Here is a 21,066-nt window from a genome sequence, read left to right as displayed (position 1 = left end):
TCTGATGTGTTCATTCCTCACCTGATCTTTCCTTGTTACTCCACACAGCCATTGAAGCATCCTCATTTCTGTAGCACTAATCATGCTTTTATTTGGTGAAAGCAATTTCAATGTTTGTGAAAGCTTATTGTCCTTGCATGGCATAAAACCCTCCAAGGGAAGAATGTTAGTAATGCATGGGAGATAGTTATGATGCATCTAGATGAAGTAATATTAAATTGCTTTATTATATTAAATTAAATACAACAAGGATTGATCAAGAGGGAGTTAGATGGATGAGTAATGTCATTAAGCATGGGCTGCAGGAAAACAAAAAATGCTGTGGAGGTTATATAAGCAGAAATGGAGTGGTGGTTAAAATACTGGAAAAATTGGTCATAAAAAGAAATTCAAGAATGGATGGATAAGAATGATATTCTGTGAGGGAAAGCATTGCTTTGTGAAGGGACTGTCATGCCTATGTAATTTGCTAACTTTTTATAATAGAGTGACAGCCGATTTGCATAAAGGAAATGGCTACATGATGATTCTGCTGGATTTTGCATGGCATTCGACAGAATACCACATGGAACTCTGTTATGCAAATTAAAACAAAAGGGAATGGATATGACACTGCTTATGTGGATAAGAGGGTGACTACTGGACAGATATTTAAAAAAAAAAAAGTATATGGAGGAGCAGAGTTCAGGTTTCCGGAAACAGATGACTAGTGGCAGGGCCGGCCATCTCGGGGGTGCGATGGGTGCAATGAACCCGGGCCCCACGATCGAGCGAGCACAGTTGGTACACATTTGCGGAAACGTATTTTTTATTTTATTTTATTTTTCTTCTTCTAATTTTGCTTATAACTAAAGGGATTTCATCGACAGGATTTTAGGGCCCCCTGGTAATAATAATATCTCTGTGTTTTTCTATTATATTAGTGTTTTGTGTTCAGTAAACGTTTTGTTAACCTGTTATATTTCGAATGTTTTTTTTTTTGTTTGTTTGTTTGTTTTCCTGTGCCAAAATCATTTGCAGGTGAGAGGTTTTGCAATATGTTTATTTCGAATCCTTTAATTTTTACCTTTGAAAAATATTTTAGGGCCCCAAAAGGTTTCTTGCACCCAGGCCCCTTTATAGAGAAGGCCGGTCCTGACTAGTGGTGTGCTGCAAGGTTCAATGCTAGGATCACTACTGTTCAATTTGTACCTAGGATATCAGTTATTTGCTAATGATGCAAAATTAGGTAGAGCAATAGTGAATCAAGGCAATATGGAGAGCTTGCAAGATAATTTAAACCGGCTGTCGGTATGGACGAGATAATGGGTGTTAGTTTAATGTAGAGAAATGTAAAGTTATGATGCATTTTGGGATAAATCAGTTACATGCTGTGTACTACATTGGTGGAACTATACTCGAGGAAATAGATGAAGCTAGGGATTTCGTGAAGGTGGTGGTAGGTAGACAGAGAGAGAGTCTAGATGAGAAATAATAAAGTTGCCCTCTTTATATGGTCTTGATAAGTCCACATATGGATTACTGTGTTCATGTCTGGTCTCCTGAGTTTCTTGGGGATCAAGAAGTGGTGGAGAGAATTCAGAGGTGAATGACCTGACCAAGGTGGTGAGTGATCTGTAAACTGTTCCCTATGAAGATTAACTGAAGTTTGCAGACTGCAGATAGGCAAAATAATGGTGATTTGATAGAAAGATTTAATTGAAGGGTTTGATTGTTGCAGGAGAAATGTTTCAGTACTTAGTGAGAGGGAGATAAAAGAAGAGGTCAATCTTGAAGTTGAGTAAAAGTGTAGTTAGTAGGGGCATTTAGATTTGATTTTTTGCTTGGAGAGTTGTGAATGGAATGGGTTGCCATAGTGACTGTGGCAACCCATACTGACTATGGCATAGTCAGTTGTTAGCACTCTTTCTGTTGATGGGTTCAATGAGTGGTATGATCGATTGTGTGGATAGTTTGGATCTCCTGCTATGAGTTTTCATACTTCATGGAAGTGCCCATACAATAATAATAATAACGAGTATTGTTACTGTACTGTGTAAAAAAAATTCATATTCTTTACAGAACTGACTTATCTTCCTCATTCCCCATGACATCAAAGGCCAAGATCCATTTCCTCCAGTTACCTCTATCTTATGCCGCTAATTCTGATTCTCTTCAGCTTTCCTTTTTTTGTCATTTTCTGCCAAATTTAGTTTAGATGTTAGCCTTTTTCCTTCAACATCCATCTTAAATCTACTTTAGCTACTCTTGGAATCTCTCTCTTGTCCATTCTCAGTATATTTCCATTTGCCTTTTTTTTTTTATTTCACTGTTGATACTTTTTTTTTTTTTTCCCACTCCATCTATTTACATAATTCCAAAACATTAGTTTGTTTTAAATCCTTCAATATTTTATCAAATCTCAACTTTAGAATTCAACATTGAAATTCAAAGTAGATAATAAACTCAAGTATTGGAATTAATATAATTGGGCACTTTTTTTTTTGTGGGATGTGTATAAGTGTAATAGGGATTATTACACAGAATCACTACTATTCCTTTGAACATGCAGTTTTCATAGGCTATTAATCAGCACAAGAATGATGTAGGAAAATGAAAGTAGATAGTGCCATAGTACTCCTCTGCTAATAAAAATTTACAATAGTAAACTTTTAAAATAAACCATGTTTCTGCCACCTCCCCTTCAGAAATTTCTCTAGTAAAAAATAGAGGGCTGACTGGAAAAAATAAGAATAAATGCAAACAAGAGAATGCTTTCCTGAAGTGATTAATCCTTAACAGTGTGGAATTGAGTATTTCTGTTAATGTAAGAAGTGCTCAATCACACAGTGTTTCTGTTGTGTAGGAGTAATGTATGATATTACTGAGCGCTAACCGTAAACTGATTTTCATGCTTGTTTGCTAATGCTAGGAGTATTGAAAATGGAGCAGAAGAATTTGTGGATTAGCTAAATGCACAAATTAGAAGTTTCTTGAAAACTAATTTCATGACTATTCGTTTAGGTGCATTTTATATTATTATGTGTTAGCTCTTTATAATTTCATCAGTATTTTTAGGTGGTTATATATATAAACTTTCTTCTACATCAATGGAGTTTAATGGAATTTGGAATCTAAAATTTATCAGTTCTTCTCTATTTTAAGACAAATCTTAATGTTTTAAATAAAAAATAAAATAAAATATTACAAAATGATGCAAAATTGTATTTAAAAAATAACAGTTAAGAAACTTTTTAGAAGGTCTAGTTCCAGATTCTTTGAAATCTGAACTTAAAAATTATAGAGGAATTTTCATATTGAGTTTTCTGGTAAGATTTATGCAAGTATACCTGAAAGAAGATCAAAAATAGTTGTAGAAGAAAAACTTGATAAGAACAAGCTACATTCAGGCCAAATAGACCAGACTGCTTCTCCTGAAGTGAAAATACCCCAATGACCTCTATTTAGCCTGTCCCCCAGTTTGTTCTCCAGGTTTCTCTTCAATTTTTTAAGCCTCTTCCTAAGTATACTTGCATAAATCTTTCCATGTGAATTTCCATACATGGAACAATGAGTATGGAAATTTCTCTGTATTTTTCACAGTCACTTTTATTACTCTTTTTTTGTAGATGGGATGGGTACTGCGAAATAGTTGTGTTAAGGATTTTGATGGCTATCTCTAGTATTGATTTGCATTCCTTTTGAATGTTTTCTATCACTACATATCATTTAGCAATCTTTCAAAGTAATTACTCAAGACATCTAGTTACCTTATCCTCAGTTTTCATGTTACCTTTATAATCTCTAATTCTTTTTACAGTACTTGCTCCTCCTTTTGTACAGTTATGAGGTTGGTGAAGTAAATATATGATTTTGACAATCTCTGTTTGGTCTGACATTTGAGCTAATTTTGAGTGATAAGATAAACATATAGGTGTTGTTTCAGTGGTTAGAGAAAGTATCAAATTTTGCCCAAAATTTAAATTTAACATTAATGTTGTTTTTCATTTGTCACATCTGCAATGTCCACTTGTATTCTCTCTCTCTCTCTTTCTCTCTCTCTCTCTATCTTGCCATACACACCTGCAATAGTACTGATTTACCATGCTAACAATAGCAGTAATTTTGTAGCAAGTTCTAGTTGGATGGTATGACTTGCATGTTATTAGTTGATAATATTTTGTTTTATTTTGTAATAATGCATGAGTTATGTAATTCTATATTTGAACTACAAAAGCTAACCATTCTACTGAGATATAAATAAAAATTAAAAATATTTGAAGAAACTCTTCATTTCTTATGGGCTAGTTTCCCAAAGGATATTAACTTATTTAAATCAAGGACAACCATGAAAAGTCCTATCTCACCTGCTTTAGTTTACTGTTTTGTTTGAATATCTGGAAAATCAACCCTTCTTTTCTTCAGCTTTATATTTGGCTTCACTTTCTGCATGATATTTTTGCAGTCATAGACACTAAAATTTCTGGATAAAATAAATTCCATGTACTCTTATATGCTATTGAACTTGGATCAAACAAGAGGTTTTTTTTTTCCTTTTCTAGATACTTTAATAAACTGTACTTCTGTAAGCAATATTCAATTTATCAAAAACTGTCCTTTATTGACAGATACATCCATCCGTCCTCATACCATCATCCATCATAGAAGACAGATATTATCAAATTTTTGATATGCCAAGTTCACATAATCTGTTCTTCTGATTCCAGTACTTTTGGAGGAATTAAATAAAAATCACTTTCCTTCATTCGTACACGGTGATCAGAATACATTATAAAAAATTATGGAGACAACTGCTGTGTTAGAGCAAAACTTTCGTTTAATATAAATCAAAATGAACACTTGACATTTCGACCTTCATATCAAGGTCATTATCTGGAGCATGCACATATATACAAAGAAACAAGCTGCACTACAATCTACATGGTTTGCTAAAAGTTACTGACCAACCATTACAACAATTATTGGCTTGACCTCTGGTGGGAAAAAAAACTTTACTACATCAAAGCTACTTCATCCTATTATTATTATTATTATTATTATTATTATTATTATTATTATTATTATTATTACCTATTAGGACTCTAGCTTTGATGTAGTAAAGTTTTTTTTTCCACCAGAAGTCAAGCCCATAATTGTTGTAACGGTTGGTCAGTAACTTTAGTACACCATGTAGATTGTAGTGTAGTTGTCTCCATAATTTTTTATAATGTAAACACAAATCACCATGACTTCTAATAGACATAACTAAGCTGCCATCCAGAAAATTATTATTTATAGATATTATCCCTCAACCAGACTACAATTTGATGTAAAATGTTTCCATAACTTACCTTAAAGGAATGTCAGAGCCAATAACACAGGTTCACCACAAATGTAATCTATGTACCACCTTCAAACCAGTTGAAAAATTGTCTTATTTTTTTATTATCCACCTAGGATAAATTGCCACCTCTCTCTCTCTCCTTGCCTTGTTAGTCTGTCAAGTACTCTGCTCATTATTTTGTATACATCGGCCATTCTGCTGAGATTAGAATCCAAGAGCACAGAAAATGACTACATCAGATGCCTGGAATAAGCTTGGGCTTGCTTTCCAAGCCATTGCCACTAGATACAGAGTACTTTGGAATTAAACCAAGATTTCCACTCCAGTCAAGTTAAATTTCATATCTGTTCCTCGAAAGTTGCACCCTCAGAATATCAACCATTCTAATTGCATGTTATTAGTTCATAATTTATTTTTTATTTTGTAATAATGCATGAGCTGTATAATTTTATATTTGAACTACAAAAATTAACAATTGTTTCCCTTGAACTCTAATAGTGTGTTCTTTTGTTAACTCAGCCATCACCAAGATTTGAGTAACTAAACATATGATATGTGATTCCTGTTTTGAATTTTGTCTTCTAGTATTCTTTCTTTCCCAGATGATGTCCTTGTAACAAGGAAGATATATATATATAGGAATTAGTAAATTTGGTTATGCTCTACAAATGTAAATATTATTAACAGCATAATATAATATTTCTTACACTTGTTTAATGCTGTAGTGTAGATAGTGAGAAGCTGGTATTTCTATATGCTGAAATCTTATCTTGGACAGACTGATTTTTTTTTTTTAGAGAAACAGTGCTTAGATAAAGGTTTACAGTGGCTCTGCCACTGTAAACCTTTAACCTTTGTAAACCTTTGTTCAAACATTTGCTCTATCTAAAATAATCCTTACAGGATTATTTTAGATAGAGCAGGTAATAACCAGCCAAAAAGAGGCCTAGGACTTATCAAGGTCATTCCAATTGGCACATTATAAATACCATAGGATATGAAGCTGAGATTGCCTGGTGGTGGATTGATCTACAGAAAAAGGAAAAGTTAAGGTCAGAGTATGGCTCATTAAGAAATCCATTTCCTAATTTTAGCTGAAGCCAAGAATAAACCTAAACAGTCAAGGAAAGAGAAACAGATTATATGTGGAAAACCTTGTAATGCCTTCCGAATTCACTTCATTGATGTAGACTGAGTTCTAATTCTAACAGTGCTAATTTGTGTCTCCAGCCTTCAAAATCATATACTTAACAGAAAAACACAACCTAACTTAACGGAAATTTAGATTTCAGCTTCTTAAAACGCTGCTTTTCTCAGTTTTATCCATTTACCACTCTTTGACTCCTTTTGTCTCATTTGCCCTGATGTGTGTGTGTGTGTGTGTGTGTGTGTGTGTGTCAGAGATTTTCTAACTTAGGATTTCCTGTTTTGATTTTTTTAAAATTTTTTTTCCCTCCAAAAATCTCCCTCTATCTCTTTCATTCAAATTTATTTCTTTGTAAGAGGTAGAGAGGGGTTCTAATGCCACCAACTATTCTGAAACTTTTTATTATGTTTTTTTTTTTTTTTTTAATTTCCTCTCTTTAAATTCTACTAATTTTATATTTACTGGGGCAACTCATGGTAAAGGTGGGGTAAGTTCTCATCACTTGCCTTACTATCTCCCATAATGCTTTGCATTATGGGAGATAGTATATTGTGGACATGTATAATGTTATGCATTAAGGGAAGGGCCACTACCCAGACCGGTTTCAACCTTTATTGAAGTCTCATCAGTGGGAGCCAGACCCAGTGGTGGTGATACTCAGGTGGAAGTAATAGTGACATCGTATTTACCTATACCAGTTGCCAAAAGGTGTCACACCTTATTATTAAAATTTTGGCAACTGGTATAGGTAAATATGACTTCTCCATTACTTCCACCTTAGTATCACTACCACCACCGGGTCTCTCCCACTGATGAGACCTCAATAAGGGTCGAAACCGGTCTGGGTAGTGGCCCTTCCCTTAATGCATAGCATTATACATGTCTGCAAGGAGATATGCTTTGCATTATGGGAGATACCAAGGCAAGCGATGAGAACTTACCCCACCTTTACCACGAGTTGTTCCAGTCATGAAAATACTTCAGGTGCAAACTTTGCTTACACTTGGACCAAATATACAGTGGTAACATAGCCAAGTGAAAATACTTCACAATCAGCTTTAAATTCTGATTTTCTCCAGTCTATCTTTCTTGGATATCATAATATTCATAACTCCAGTTAGTTTTTCTTTTTCAGTTATACAGATCAACCAGGTAGAAATGCTGAAACATTTGATATCATCAGTAAATGTGAATTGTTCACATACCCACTTCAATACCAAATAACTCCAACCTCTCTCACTACTAAAGAATTGTCTACATATACTATGGAATGCTGTTTGTCCTTTAGGTAATTCAAGTCACAGTCTAGTAGTGATTTCTTCTCCCAAGGTGTATTGTCTGATATTATAAGAATGCCAAGTAGAATGATCTTTTTTCCCCATTTGCCTCATTTCCTTGATTGGATTATTGTTTTGAATCTTCTGATTCACACATTTGCACTGGATGTATCATTGAAACATTTCTTATTGGTGTAAAAGGTTTTATTCTTTATTCTGCTTTAACTTCTTCACCAGTTTAAGCTTTATTTCTTCAAGAAGTGCACCAAGGCTGTGCAGTAGAAGAAAATGGGCAGATTGTAATTAGCTTTTGTTGAAACCTCTTTTTTTCCTTTTCTGTTTTTACTAAAGACTGTTAGAATACAAGTATACTATCAACACCTCCAGAAGTAATTTTGAAACGTCTAAGTAGGAGTCATAATTTCTGATTTCTTGCCAAAGCTATTGAGCATAACTTTGTCCAACCCTGCTTCCACCACTTTTAGACTTGTATGGTGGTGCCTTTGAGGTTCAGTAGTTAGTATCAGCAGTATCCTTTAGTTTGTATAGATGTGGATATGAATTCCATTTAAGATGCAAATAACTTTTTAAGGTTTTTTTTTCTTCAGCCAAAGATGAGTTAGCTAGTTTCACATATAAATGGTAGAGTTTTTCCCATCCTGGACACATGAAGTTTTTATCCTGCAAAACATACATACCAACCAAATGACTGTAGTCAATTAACAGGCAAAATACACTGTCCTCTTACCTTTAGTTGTTTTGCTGTAAATCTAAATAACAACAAATAATGTTTGGATGGTCCCTTTCCATTGTTAATAATAATTTGTGTTACTTTGACCCAAGCCCTGCCAAGTATCTTTGGCTTTTGTAAGCATAATTATAGAATAAGAGACAAGAAGTTAGTCTTATATAAATTGCATGTTCTCTTGACTGGTTTGCCTGATTATATGATGAAAACCTTTGACCTCTGTATGAGATCGGCCAACTCATCTTGTTTAAATAGAGTTTTGTAAAAACAACTATGTAGGTACATGGAGAATGGCATCTTTTCTTCTCTGCAGTTGTGAGACAGCCCAGATGCAAAATGATGCTATTAGGATCAAACGAGGTGTGTGTGTGTGTGTGTGTGTTAAATATGTAAAAGCAAATTATATATAATGTTAAGAAGTATTGTTCTTGATAATAATTTCCCAGAGTTTTGCCATGCAGAGTCCATCATTTAAGGTTGAAATTAAGGTGATGTAGAAAGATCTCAGCACTATAAAAACATGTTCATATTTATGGGAACAGCTCTGTTATAATTTAATATCATTTCAGAAGATCATATGGCTAGTATTTGTGATTCCATGCCTGGCTAGATAAGATTTGTTGCATTGCTTGGAGGCAGTATAGGATTCATGTTTGGAGATGCCTTTTTTGTTTAAAATGGAATAATTTGTTGCATTGGACTGAATATACTCTAGGTAACAGTAAAGGTTGAAATTTATCTTTTGGATACAGTATCACAGAGGTGATGGAATTAATAGACTTGAATATGCCAGATATTGAACTTCTTTAAGATAGAAGATACATTCTGAAATGCCTTTTAACGTAAGGAATGGAAATTCTATTTCAGAGGCTGGAGAATAATGGTCGATGATTTTCTCTGTTGTTTTGGAGTTACACCAATGAGGATAAGTCTCTTTGATTGTGGAAAATTCTTTCTGAATGAGCTTGGACTAGGAACAGATGATATAAGCTCTTTAAAGGAAACATTTAATAATGTCATACTTGTTTGAGGTATGGTGAGCAGAGGTGTGATGAATATGCAACCTGAGAAGAATGGTTTGTGATAGACAGATGTTGATAAGGAACCATCTAATTCCTTTTTTTTTTTTTTAAAAAGGACATCCAGGAAGGATGTAGTCCTTAGATTCAAGCCATTATGAATTTATGAATTTGATTCTGTGATGAAGGTTATTAATTTTTTTTAAGAAGACTTCTCTGTTAACATGATTTATTCGCAATTGCAGAAACATCATCCATATAAGGAGCCTTAGGTAAGGTTTTGGATCAGAAGTGGATATTTTTTTCTTCCAATTGTTCCAAGTCAAAGTTGCCGTAAATAGAGAAATTGGAGAGCCCATGGCTATCCCTTCAGTTTGTCAATAAACCTTTTCATTTTAATATCCAGAATTCATGAACATAAACAGCTCTAAATATCTCATGAAAATTTTGAGGATAAAAATTCTAGGGTCTCAGTTAGAAGAACATTAGTGAAGAGTGAAGCTATATCAAAACTATCTAGTAAATCTGTGGAATCATGTATCATATTCCTGATAAAGTCACTGGTAATTTTGATATAAAAGAATAAATAGCTGGTTAAGGGAGAGAGGAGATTCAAAAGAAAGTTCAAAATTCTGTAAGTAGGACTTCCTATAAAACATATAATGGGTCGTGAGGAAATCATAGTTTAGGTAACTTAGGTAGTTGATAAATTCTAGGTAGGCTTGCATAATGAGGTTTCTGAGTTTTTTTGGGGGTTCAAATGAAAATGCATTATCCAATAAGGACTTCAGTTTGTTAACACGTTCGCTGCCAACTACGAGTATACTCATAGTTGGTATATGAGCCTCACAAGTCAACTATGAATATATTCGTATGTCGATTACCAACTTTGTACTGATTACTTATACTGACCTTAAAGAAGGGAAAGTGCTTGGCATGCAGTAACAAATTATGTGCGAGGAGTGTGGCAGCGAACGTGTTAAGCTGGTTGGATCTCTGTCAGTTAATGCATAAGTTATTCGATCTTATACTAAAATGGCAGTTTTTTGTTTATATTCAGAAGACTCCGATATAACAGTGATATTGCGTTTGTTGTCGTCTTTGGTAATACTATTATAGGGGAGAGGGATACCCACTTTCGATCAAAAGCCTTTCCCACGGCTTTGGATAATGATTTTGCTGTTTGGAATAAATTGTATTAACAACTAGAATTCTTCTCACAAGAAATTAATATCCTTTTTCACTACTGAACTCGAATCAGATCAGACTATATTCTTTCTAGATGTCTTTATAAAAAAATAGTATTATATGGGTCCTTATCAACATCTGTATCTCAAAATATCCTTCTCAGGTCAGTATATTCATCACACTTCTGCTCACCATCCCTTACAGAAGTATGATATTATTAAATGCTTTCTTTCAAAAAGCACATAACCATCTGTTCCGCTGCTGAACTCCTTCAGAAAGATTTCTAAAATCAAAGGAACTGCTATTCTTCACTTAAACAATAGAATAAATCCTCGATTGTTTGTCTCCAATCCCTATTAGAAGAGATGACATAGAATCATCATCATGCCTTACATTAAAGGTATCTCAGAAACTGCTGTCTTCAATGGTATAACTCCAAGACAACAAAATTATCAACAATTTTTCTCCAACCTTTGAGATAGAATCTCCATTCCTTACATTAAAAGGTACTTCAGAACATAGAGAAGTTCAATATCTGTCATATTCAAGCCTATTAATTCAATCACCTCTGTGATACTGTCTCCAAAAGATAAATTTCATTCTTTATCGTTGCCCGGAGTATATTCAGTCCCATTCAACAAATTATTCTATTTTAAACAAATGGCAAATCTGTTTCTAAATGCATTTCCAAACATCAATCCTACATTGTCTCCGAGAAATGCAACAAATCTGATCTAGTCTAACAAGTCTGATCTGCATCACTCTAATCTCAATCTTAATTATAGAGTCTCCATGGCAAAATTCTGGGAAATTATCATTATTATTTTTATTGTATGGGCTCCTCCATGGAGTCCTAAGACTCATCGTGGGAGATCCAAACTCTCTATCATACTCTCCTTGAAACCATTAACAGACAAAACACTGACAACTGACTCCAACAAGCCATTCCATTCATTAACCATTCCTCATTTGAAAAATGTAGTCCTTAAGCTATTGCTAATTAGGCTATTACCTGATTTCCATGGATGACCTCTTGTTCTACCCCTCCAGCCAAGTGCTGAAACTTTTCCTTTGCATCAATCCTATAAAAACCTTTAACTAACTTAAATGCTTCTATCATATCTCCCTGTTTTTCAGCTATCAACCATCTTTTGCAATCCACAATCTATCCTCATTAAATCATCAGCCTGTTTAAATCATCCTACAAGCTTTCTTTATCACCTTGATTAACTATTACCCTATCCAACTTTGCATCAAGCAAACAAATGAATATCTATTCAAATTATTTCCTATATCATTTATAGGAAATATAAGCACACTATTAGTCCTCCCTTTTCCTGGATTCTGCTCCTACATATACTACTTTTTGGTATCTATCCATCATCCAACCTTTTATCTATATCACCAGTTTCCTATCCATCCCCATTTTTTGTAGTTTGCACGGCAAAGTTCCATCTGATATCCTGTCAAACCCTTTGAAAAATCTAGCAGTATCATCGTGTGGCCATTCCCATTTTCCAATTCATTTGTCACTCTATTATAAAAAGTTAGCAGATTTCTAAGGCAAATACCTACCCTTCACAAATCCATGGTTCTCCTTGTAGAGTATCATATTCTTATCCACCAATTAACGAAATCTCTCTCTCTCTCTCTCTGACCAACTCTTCCAGTATTTTTACAACCACTCCTGAGATAGTAATTGGTCTGTAATTTGTTGCCACAGACTTACATTCTCCTTTATGCAAAGAAATTATTTTTCCCTCTTATTTCAAAGTCATTTTGACTTTGATAGAGCTGAGACTTAAATTAAACAGCCTAGTTGAAGGCATTGCCAGTTTAAATCACACAGTTGTATTTCCATTCAGATTCTGCAATATACTAAGTACTTCCATTTCTTCAGCCTTTATTCTCAGATCTGTGACATCTGTCATAACAACATCTTCACTTGGATCATATACCATGGCAAAATGATTGCTCAGTAGCTCAACAATTTTATCTTCCTCCATTACCACTCTACCATCTGTACTCATACTCATTAAAGTTATCCTTCAATAGTCATTTCCTCCTTGCCACATAACGAAAAAACTCTTCGGGATTTCCTTTAGGTTGTTCAGCTAATTTCTTCTCATAATATAATTTTGTCTTCCATACCATGATGGTCACCTTTCTTGCCTGATCCTTATATTGTTTGTGACTTAGCTAGTTACCTTTCTCCTTGTTTATTATTTTAACGGTATAATAGGACACAGAAACTAAGTAAATAATTAATTTATTAACTTGATGCCGATATTTCGCTGGTATAACCAGCATCCTCAGAGCACAAAAACACTGTTTGTCACAATACGCGAGACTAAAACAACATGGTGTACTTAGACAAAATTGTAATTACAAGATCAGTCAACATACAAAATTATAGATCGCAATCCCACCAACACACAAAAGAATAAGGCACGAAAATTATTAAAAAAAAGTCACTTCCTGGCCCAAAGACAGTTAACAAACTCGAACCCTTCCATGTTAAAACACCGAGGATCTATGGATCACCAAAAATTCACAAACCAGGCACACCCCTACGCCCAATTGTGGACAGTATAAATAGTCCCACATACAAACTGGCTAGACATTTAGCGAAGCTACTAGCCACTCTCACTAACAATTCTCCCTCCTTTGTCAAAAATTCAGCACACCTAAAAAGCATCTTACAACACCTCACCCTAAAAAGCTCAGACTTAATAGTAAGCTTTGACATCACTTCACTATTCACAAATGTACCACTAATAGAAACCCTCAATCTACTGAAGTCACACTTCCCCCCTGATATATTTGAACTATTCAAATTCACAATACATGCAGGATATTTCACATGGAAAGGGAAAATATACAAACAAATTGATGGGACAGCCATGGGCTCCCCCCTTCCCCCCCAGCCAACTTTTACATAGAACACCTGGAAAAACAAGCAATCAATACAGCCACTCTCAAACCAACACTTTGGCTACGCTATGTTGATGATGTGCTTGCTATTTGGCCACATGGCCCTGAGACATTGAAAACATTCTTAGCACATTTAAATAGCCAACATCCAAAAATCCACTTTACTATGGAACTGGAAGCCAACAACTGTCTGCTCTTCCTGGATACACTCATCACACATCTCCCAGATGGTTCCTTATCATTTTCAGTTTTCAGAAAACCCACACATACAGGCAGATACTTACACAAACAATCACACCATCATCCTTCTCAACAATATGGCATATTAAAAACGCTAACCCATAGAGCGAGAGCAATCTGTTCAAATGACAAGGCTCATACTGCTGAACTGACTCACTTACGCCACACCTTCTTGGCCAACGGCTACAATCCACAAAAAATAAACAAAATACTAAACACTCCTAAGAAACCCCTCCCACCATCCACCACAGAGAACTACAACAAAACAGTCACCATCCCTTACATTAAAGGCACATCCGAAAAGATCTCAAGAATTCTCAATAAACATAAACTACGCACTACATTCAGACCATGTAGCAAATTAGCCACCCTCATCCGCTCACCCAAGGACAGCATTCCTCCTTTATCACATCCAGGAGTCTACCAAGTACCCTGCTCATGCAATCAAGCCTACTACGGTCAAACAGGAAGAACTGTGAATATCCGCATCAGCGAACATAAACGATACGTCCGGAATTATCATTATGGGAAGTCGGGCCTAGCAGACCATGCTCTGGATACCCCAGCACACAGGATCAACTGGAAAAACACAAAAGTACTACACAGAAACCCATATAAATCAGAGAGGTTGTTCTTAGAGGCGACAGAAGCCCTAAAACACACTCCAAATCTCAACAAATATGGCTGCATTAACTTGCCGAAGATCTGGGAGACAGTCATATTAAGAAAAAACTAGCACTTTTCTAGGACTCTAGTAATATATGATAGCGTTATTTTATTTTATTTTATTTTATTTTATTTTTTTTTTCCCAGATAGAGGGCACCAAAATCAGGACTCTAGTCTTTGTGTTGCTGCTACAATTTTGTCTAAGTACACCATGTTGTTTTAGTCTCGCGTATTGTGACAAACAGTGTTTTTGTGCTCTGAAGATGCTGGTTATAATACCAGCGAAATATCAGCATCAAGTTAATAAATTAATTATTTACTTAGTTTCTGTGTTCTATTATACCGTTAAAATAATAAACAACATGTTCGACGAACACATAAGTCTGTCCACACCTTTCTCCTTATATACCCTCCACAACATTTTCTTTGTTTGCAGTTCATGCTTAATGATACTACTCATCCATCTATCTCCTACCTGATTTTCCCTTCTGATCTTGGGTATTCAGTGTGATATTGCTTCCTCCAAGATACCTTGACTCTTCCCAATGCACTGTGAACAACCTTCTTTTGCAGATCTTTATGGCATGGTACTGCTTCAAGCTGCTGCCTCAGTCTAAGTATATCATAATCATCTGCCTTGTAGTTCGGCATATCTGAAATTTCCACATGTTTTGCTACCTCCCATGTTGAGACCACATGATCACTATCCACGATCAGTGGCAATTTAGCCACCTTGGTTATGGACATGTATTTTTATCCTATAACAAGATCCAACACTCTCCCATACCCTGAGTATCCCCCCCCCCCCCACCACCACATTCTGCTTCAAGTAATTATCTCTCATTAAGTATATAAATTCTGTTTCCTTCCTGCCACATGATCTTTCCTTCTTGCAATCTATATCTCGATAGTTGAATTCCCCCCCCCCCCCCATAATAATTACTCGACTCGCACTCATTGTTCTAATCTGCTGATGCATGTCTTCCACATCATCCCTGGCATTCTCTGGCCTATAGCAGCAACCAGTTGTATATTTTGTCCTCTTGTCCTTGGTCTAGCACTAGATTGAATCAAAAGAACTGCCCAACTTACTCCTACTCTTGTTGGCTGCAATTCATCTACTATCATGAGCAGTACCCAATTACGTGTCTTGTCTACTCTATCTTTTGTGCTAAATCCATCATATACTATCCCTGTAACTACATCATCTGCTGTTAGCCAAGTCTCACTAATGCCTATAACGTTTGGTAAAGTTGCACTAACCAGTGCCAAAAACTCCTTTCTCTTGTCCATGATATTTCTGACATTGGTATAAGAAACTGCAGCATTTCTGTAGGTCCCCATCCAACTTTATTTCCTGAACTGATTATTGTATTTAATATTTTTCCTTGAGAGACTAGATTTTGCATTTGTTCATTCACACACTTCCTTCCTTCATGGACAGACAGACAGACACACACACACACACACACACACACACACACACACACACACACACACACACACACACACACACACACACACACACACACACACACACACAGTGTCCAGATCTGTTCTAATTTCTTTAGTTTTCTTGACTTTGTGCTTTTACACGCTCAGTGAACAAAGCTCTCTCTCTAGATACCTAACTCCAATCCATTTAAGTGCAGTCCATCAGCATTGTATAAATCTTTACGTCCATCAAACTTTCTATAGTTTCACAAACTCTACATCATTCCTTCTACACAACCTGCATATTGATTAATTAGCTGTCATCACCCTCTTTTTCTCAGTTTACTTCTATCATAGCATTGCAACAGACTTACAAACTTCACCCTTTCACTCTTCATTTTTTGCTTCTTCTTCCAGTAACTCTTTCACATCTTCCTTGATAGAATACTTCCCATCTCTCAAGTCATTGGTTCCACTAAAAAACAATCAATTTTAACACCTTTAATTTCTGCTTTGCTGACAGCATTACTAAAAAAAGTAATTTTATATAAAATTACTTTTTATATAAATATAAAAGTATATTAATTTTCACGCTAGGGAAACAAGATTTTGTAGTGTATTCGTAAACTACCCTCCTTATAGAATCATCGTAAAAAAAAAAAATTATCTACTTACAGTCTTTTTCTCATTTATTCTTACAATTTTCTTTTTGTCTTCAGACCTCTTGCTTTTTTCTGTTCTCAGTTTGACTAATCTCTTGCTGCAGAGATTAGTCAGAGATTCAGCCTTTCAGTGTTACCCTACTTCCTGTGAAAGACTACATGTAAGCAAGCTATTCAGGTCTTCTACGTTCTCCTGAACTTCTCCCTCTATAAATTTTGCATAAATATCTTACCACTGTTTTCATTCTCTCATTTCTTGCTCATAAAACATCTACAACACACTCTCTCTGCTGCCACTTTCACACCATAATCCATTTTATCTTGGCAATGAATACTTAGTGCACACCCACACTTCATTTCACAAAATCCCACACGTGAATTGCCTGCACAATGATGTCTTCCTGCCATTATTCTTGTTTGCATTGGTGCCGTGAATAACACAGTTCACCTGTCCTACATGGTATAAATATAAACAACAAATTACATGATAACCACAGTAATTAACTTTAATGAAATGCAAGTACAGATATTTCATACTGAAAATAACAGTACATCATTCAGTGTGTAGAAACAAGCAAATCAGAGAATACAAGATATATACAACAATCGGTGATTTACCAATTAAAAAGTGTTGCTGCATGCTAGAAATTAATATTAATAAATAATAATATTAAAAACTATTTTCAATGGTAACATAAAATGAGAATCTCCCAAAATTTTGGGGAAGGGAGAGAGAGAGACAATCGTTTCGATTCAGATTTGGCTGATGTAAAATGGCTTCACAACTTTCTTTGAAAAGGTGTTCATATTTAAAACTGCTTCTATGGAGAAGACAAGCTTCATTCCACCGAATACTGTGTTTAGTGTCAATACTATGTTGTGCCAGACTAGACTTTTCAGGTTTCATGTATTCAATATAATATTGATTTTTATTAATTCTTTCTTCCACAGAATGGCCTGACTGCCCAGAGTATGTCAGATTATATTCACAAGGTATATGGTATAAATAAGGAGCTCTTCCAAAATATGGCTTCCCAGAAATTCATAAAGAAAGTTATCCAGTAAAAGACCCATTGTGAATTGTTTTTGACTCTCTTTCTCACCTATAGAATTGCTTAATTTCTGTCACATTTACTAACTGTCCATACTGGACAATGCAAATCATTCAAGCATTCCACACATTTTCTAGAGAAAATCAAGGGTGTTCAAATCCAAGATTCGGATTTGTTAGTCAGCTTTGACATTGTTTCCCTCTTTAGCAACATTGCGTTATCTGACAATGTTAATTTTCTATATGATGATTACCCTCCTGATATTGCGAGGATTTTTAAATTTGTTATAGAATCAGGGTATCTCAGCAGGAAAAACAAGATCTATAGACAAGTTGAAGGCACTGCCATGGTAGCCCTCTGTCTTCACCTTTGTCAAACTATTTTTTGAACCATCTGGAAGATACCTTGTTCTCATCCATTCATCCCCAACCCTCTCATTGGTTTAGTTATGCTTATGATATTTTTGCTGTTTGGCCTCATTCTGAAAATGAACAACTTACCAATTTCCTACAACAGATCAATAGCCTTCATCCACACATTCAATTCACCATGGAATAAGAAAAGGCTGATAGTTTACTATTCTTGGACATCCTTCTTATACATACAGCCTCCGGTAATTTATCAACTAGTGTTTATCAACAACCTACCTTTACTGTCAGATACATTAAACAAAAGTCTGCTAATCACACCTCTCAAAAAATTGGTGTTATCAAGTTTTTAATTAATAGAGCACAATGTGTGCTCCTCTCCCTCAAGCTTACAAGGACTTCTCACTATCAAAACTTTAATGGAATTTAATGATTACAACTGTAATCAAATCCAGCAGATAATTGGCTGCCATGTTCCAACACCTCAAGATTCTTCAACAGACCACGGGGCCCCAATCCTTTATATTTCTGGTATCTCTGAACCAATTGGCAGAATTTTGAAGAAGTATTGAAACAGATGGGATTTGATAACAGACTTCTGTGTTGGATTAGTGACTGGCTGTCGGATAGGTATCAAAATTTGTATATAGGGGTGCAGTATCTTAAAAGAGAAAGGTCACCAGCAGTGTGCTGCAGGGGGTCAGTTTTGGGGCCATTGTTGTTCAATTTGTATGTTAATGATATTGGGTTGGGTTTAACTAGTGATATCCAGCTGTTTGCAGATGATACAATGGGAGAGCAATGCAAAGTCAAGCAGATGTTAATGCCTTACAAGAGGGCTTGAATAGATTGCATGAATGGGCAGATAAGTGGAACTGTCAGTTTAATGTTGCCAAGTGTGAGGTTTTGAGATTTGCTAAGCAGCAGTGGGATGCAAAGTATACACTTGGTTGGGAAACTTTAATGGAAATAGAGGAGATGAGAGATCTAGGAGTGATGGTGGACAAGGACCTGAAATTCAGGGCCACGTTGCACCAGTTGTGAAGACATCACATCGGATAATTGCAATGATGCAGAGGACCCTGACATGCAGAAATAGAGAGGTTATGATTCCATTGTATAAGGCCTTGATCAGGCCTCATATGGATTATTGTGCACAGATTTGGTTGCCAGGTTTTCATGGTGTTGGAAAGGTCCAGAGAAGATTCACAAAGGTAGTCAGTGGTCTTTGGAATGTGGAGTACGAGGACAGATTGAAAGAATGTAAGTTGCAGAGCTTCATGAACTGGAGGAAGAGGGGAGATATGATTGAGACATATAAGCTTGTCGGAGTTGTTATCAGGTAGACATGGAAAAGATTTTTCATAGAATGGGACAGAGGAGTAGAACAAGAGGCCATTGCCGGAAACTGTAAAAGGAGGGTGTGAACAGAGGAGTGAGGAGCAGGTTCTTTGCATGGAGGGTGGTTGGTGAGTGGAATACATTGCCTGAGTGTGTTGTGAATGTAGACATTGAATCAGTTTAAGACGCGGTTGGATGAGCATTGTATGCAATAGTGTGTACCTCCCATGATGAGTCTGACTCCATGGAGGTCAAATGTTAATAATAATAGTATCACCTTATTGTCACATATTTTCTTATCAACAAAATTTCTCATCTGTTGCCATCTACAAAAGACAAACTGTCACTTCTATCATTAGCTGGCATTTACCAAATACTTAGTGAATGTAATCTGACATACTTTGGGCAAACAGGCCATTCTGTAGAAAAAAGAATTAATGAAAATCAGTATTCTATTGAATACATGAAACCTCAAAAGTCTGATCTGGCACAACATAGTATTGACACTAAACACAGTATCTAGTGAGATGAAGTTCATCTTCTCCATAGAAGCAGTTTTAAATATGAACACCTTTTCAAAGAAAGTTGCGAAGTCCTTTTACATCAGCCAAATCTGAATCAGAATTATTGTCTCTGTCTCTCCTTTTCGAAAAGTTTGTGAGATTCTCATTTTATGTAACCATCAAAAATAGTTTTTAGTAATATTATTTATTAATATTAATTTGTAGCACACAGCAACAGTTTTTAATTCGTAAACCACCGATTGTTGTATATACCTTGCATTCCCATTTCTTTGCTTTGCTTGTTTCTACACACTAATGATGTACTGTTATTTTCAGTACGAAATATCTGTGCGTTCATTTCCATTAAAGTTAATTACTGTGGTTATCATGTAATTTGTTTTTTATAGTCATGCCACAGGTACCTTTTGAAGACTAGACAGTATAAATATATCAAAAATAAATAAACAAACTGAACCACAGAGTCATACCCTAGAATACTACCGTCACTAATTATCAATATCTTTAAATCACTGTTACAACAGTGACTTAGCTGTGAGCTCACGATCACACACTCTATTTAGTATGTGCCCGGGATATGCTCCTTAAGAATTATACAGGACAGGTAGATCATCAAGAACTATATGTCTTAAAATCATTTATAATATATTTTTTAAATATTTCTTCTCACTCACTCTTTCACACACACACATTATCTGAACTTAAGAGAACCTGTTTTTTATCAGACAAGAAAAGATTCCATTCTCCATGTACTTTCACTGTTTGATTTTTTTTTTCCTGCACTAATATACTACACTGAAGATGGTTCATTATTGCACCAAAAAATTTGTGCTATAATTAACTTTGTCAGTGAAATATTTAACTGTGCTTATACAGTTTTTCCCTTTGTTATACAACTCTGTGTATTGAAGATCTCATATTGAGGTTTCTTCCTATCCTAGATAGGGTTTGAATCTAGGTCTTTCCTTCCAAATGTCATTATCGACAATGACTGAACTATGGAAGCTGGAGGCTCTCTTTTGCATCCTTACCAATTCTTGCTTAGACAATTTGGTAAATGTCCTCCTACCATTCCAAACATGTAATATTCTATGACTCAGCCCCCCTCCTCCCAGTTTCCCAGAAAGAGATTAGAGGAATCTTGT

General features: G+C 35.4%; 1 protein-coding gene across 1 annotated transcript in view; it reads left to right on the top strand.

Moving 5' to 3' along the window:
- Nucleotides 1–21,066, top strand: part of Frl (formin-like protein) — a 516,064-nt gene that overhangs the window by 253,006 nt on the left and 241,992 nt on the right. The gene's annotated exons all lie outside the window — the stretch shown is intronic.

This window comes from Typopeltis vanoorti, chromosome 22, assembly GCF_054136105.1.
Source record: "Typopeltis vanoorti isolate ZY-2024b chromosome 22, IOZ_Tvanoo_1.0, whole genome shotgun sequence".
NCBI lineage: Eukaryota > Metazoa > Arthropoda > Arachnida > Uropygi > Thelyphonidae > Typopeltis > Typopeltis vanoorti.
Note: the sequence above shows the minus strand (reverse complement) of the source record. Positions and strands in the feature narration are given on the sequence as shown.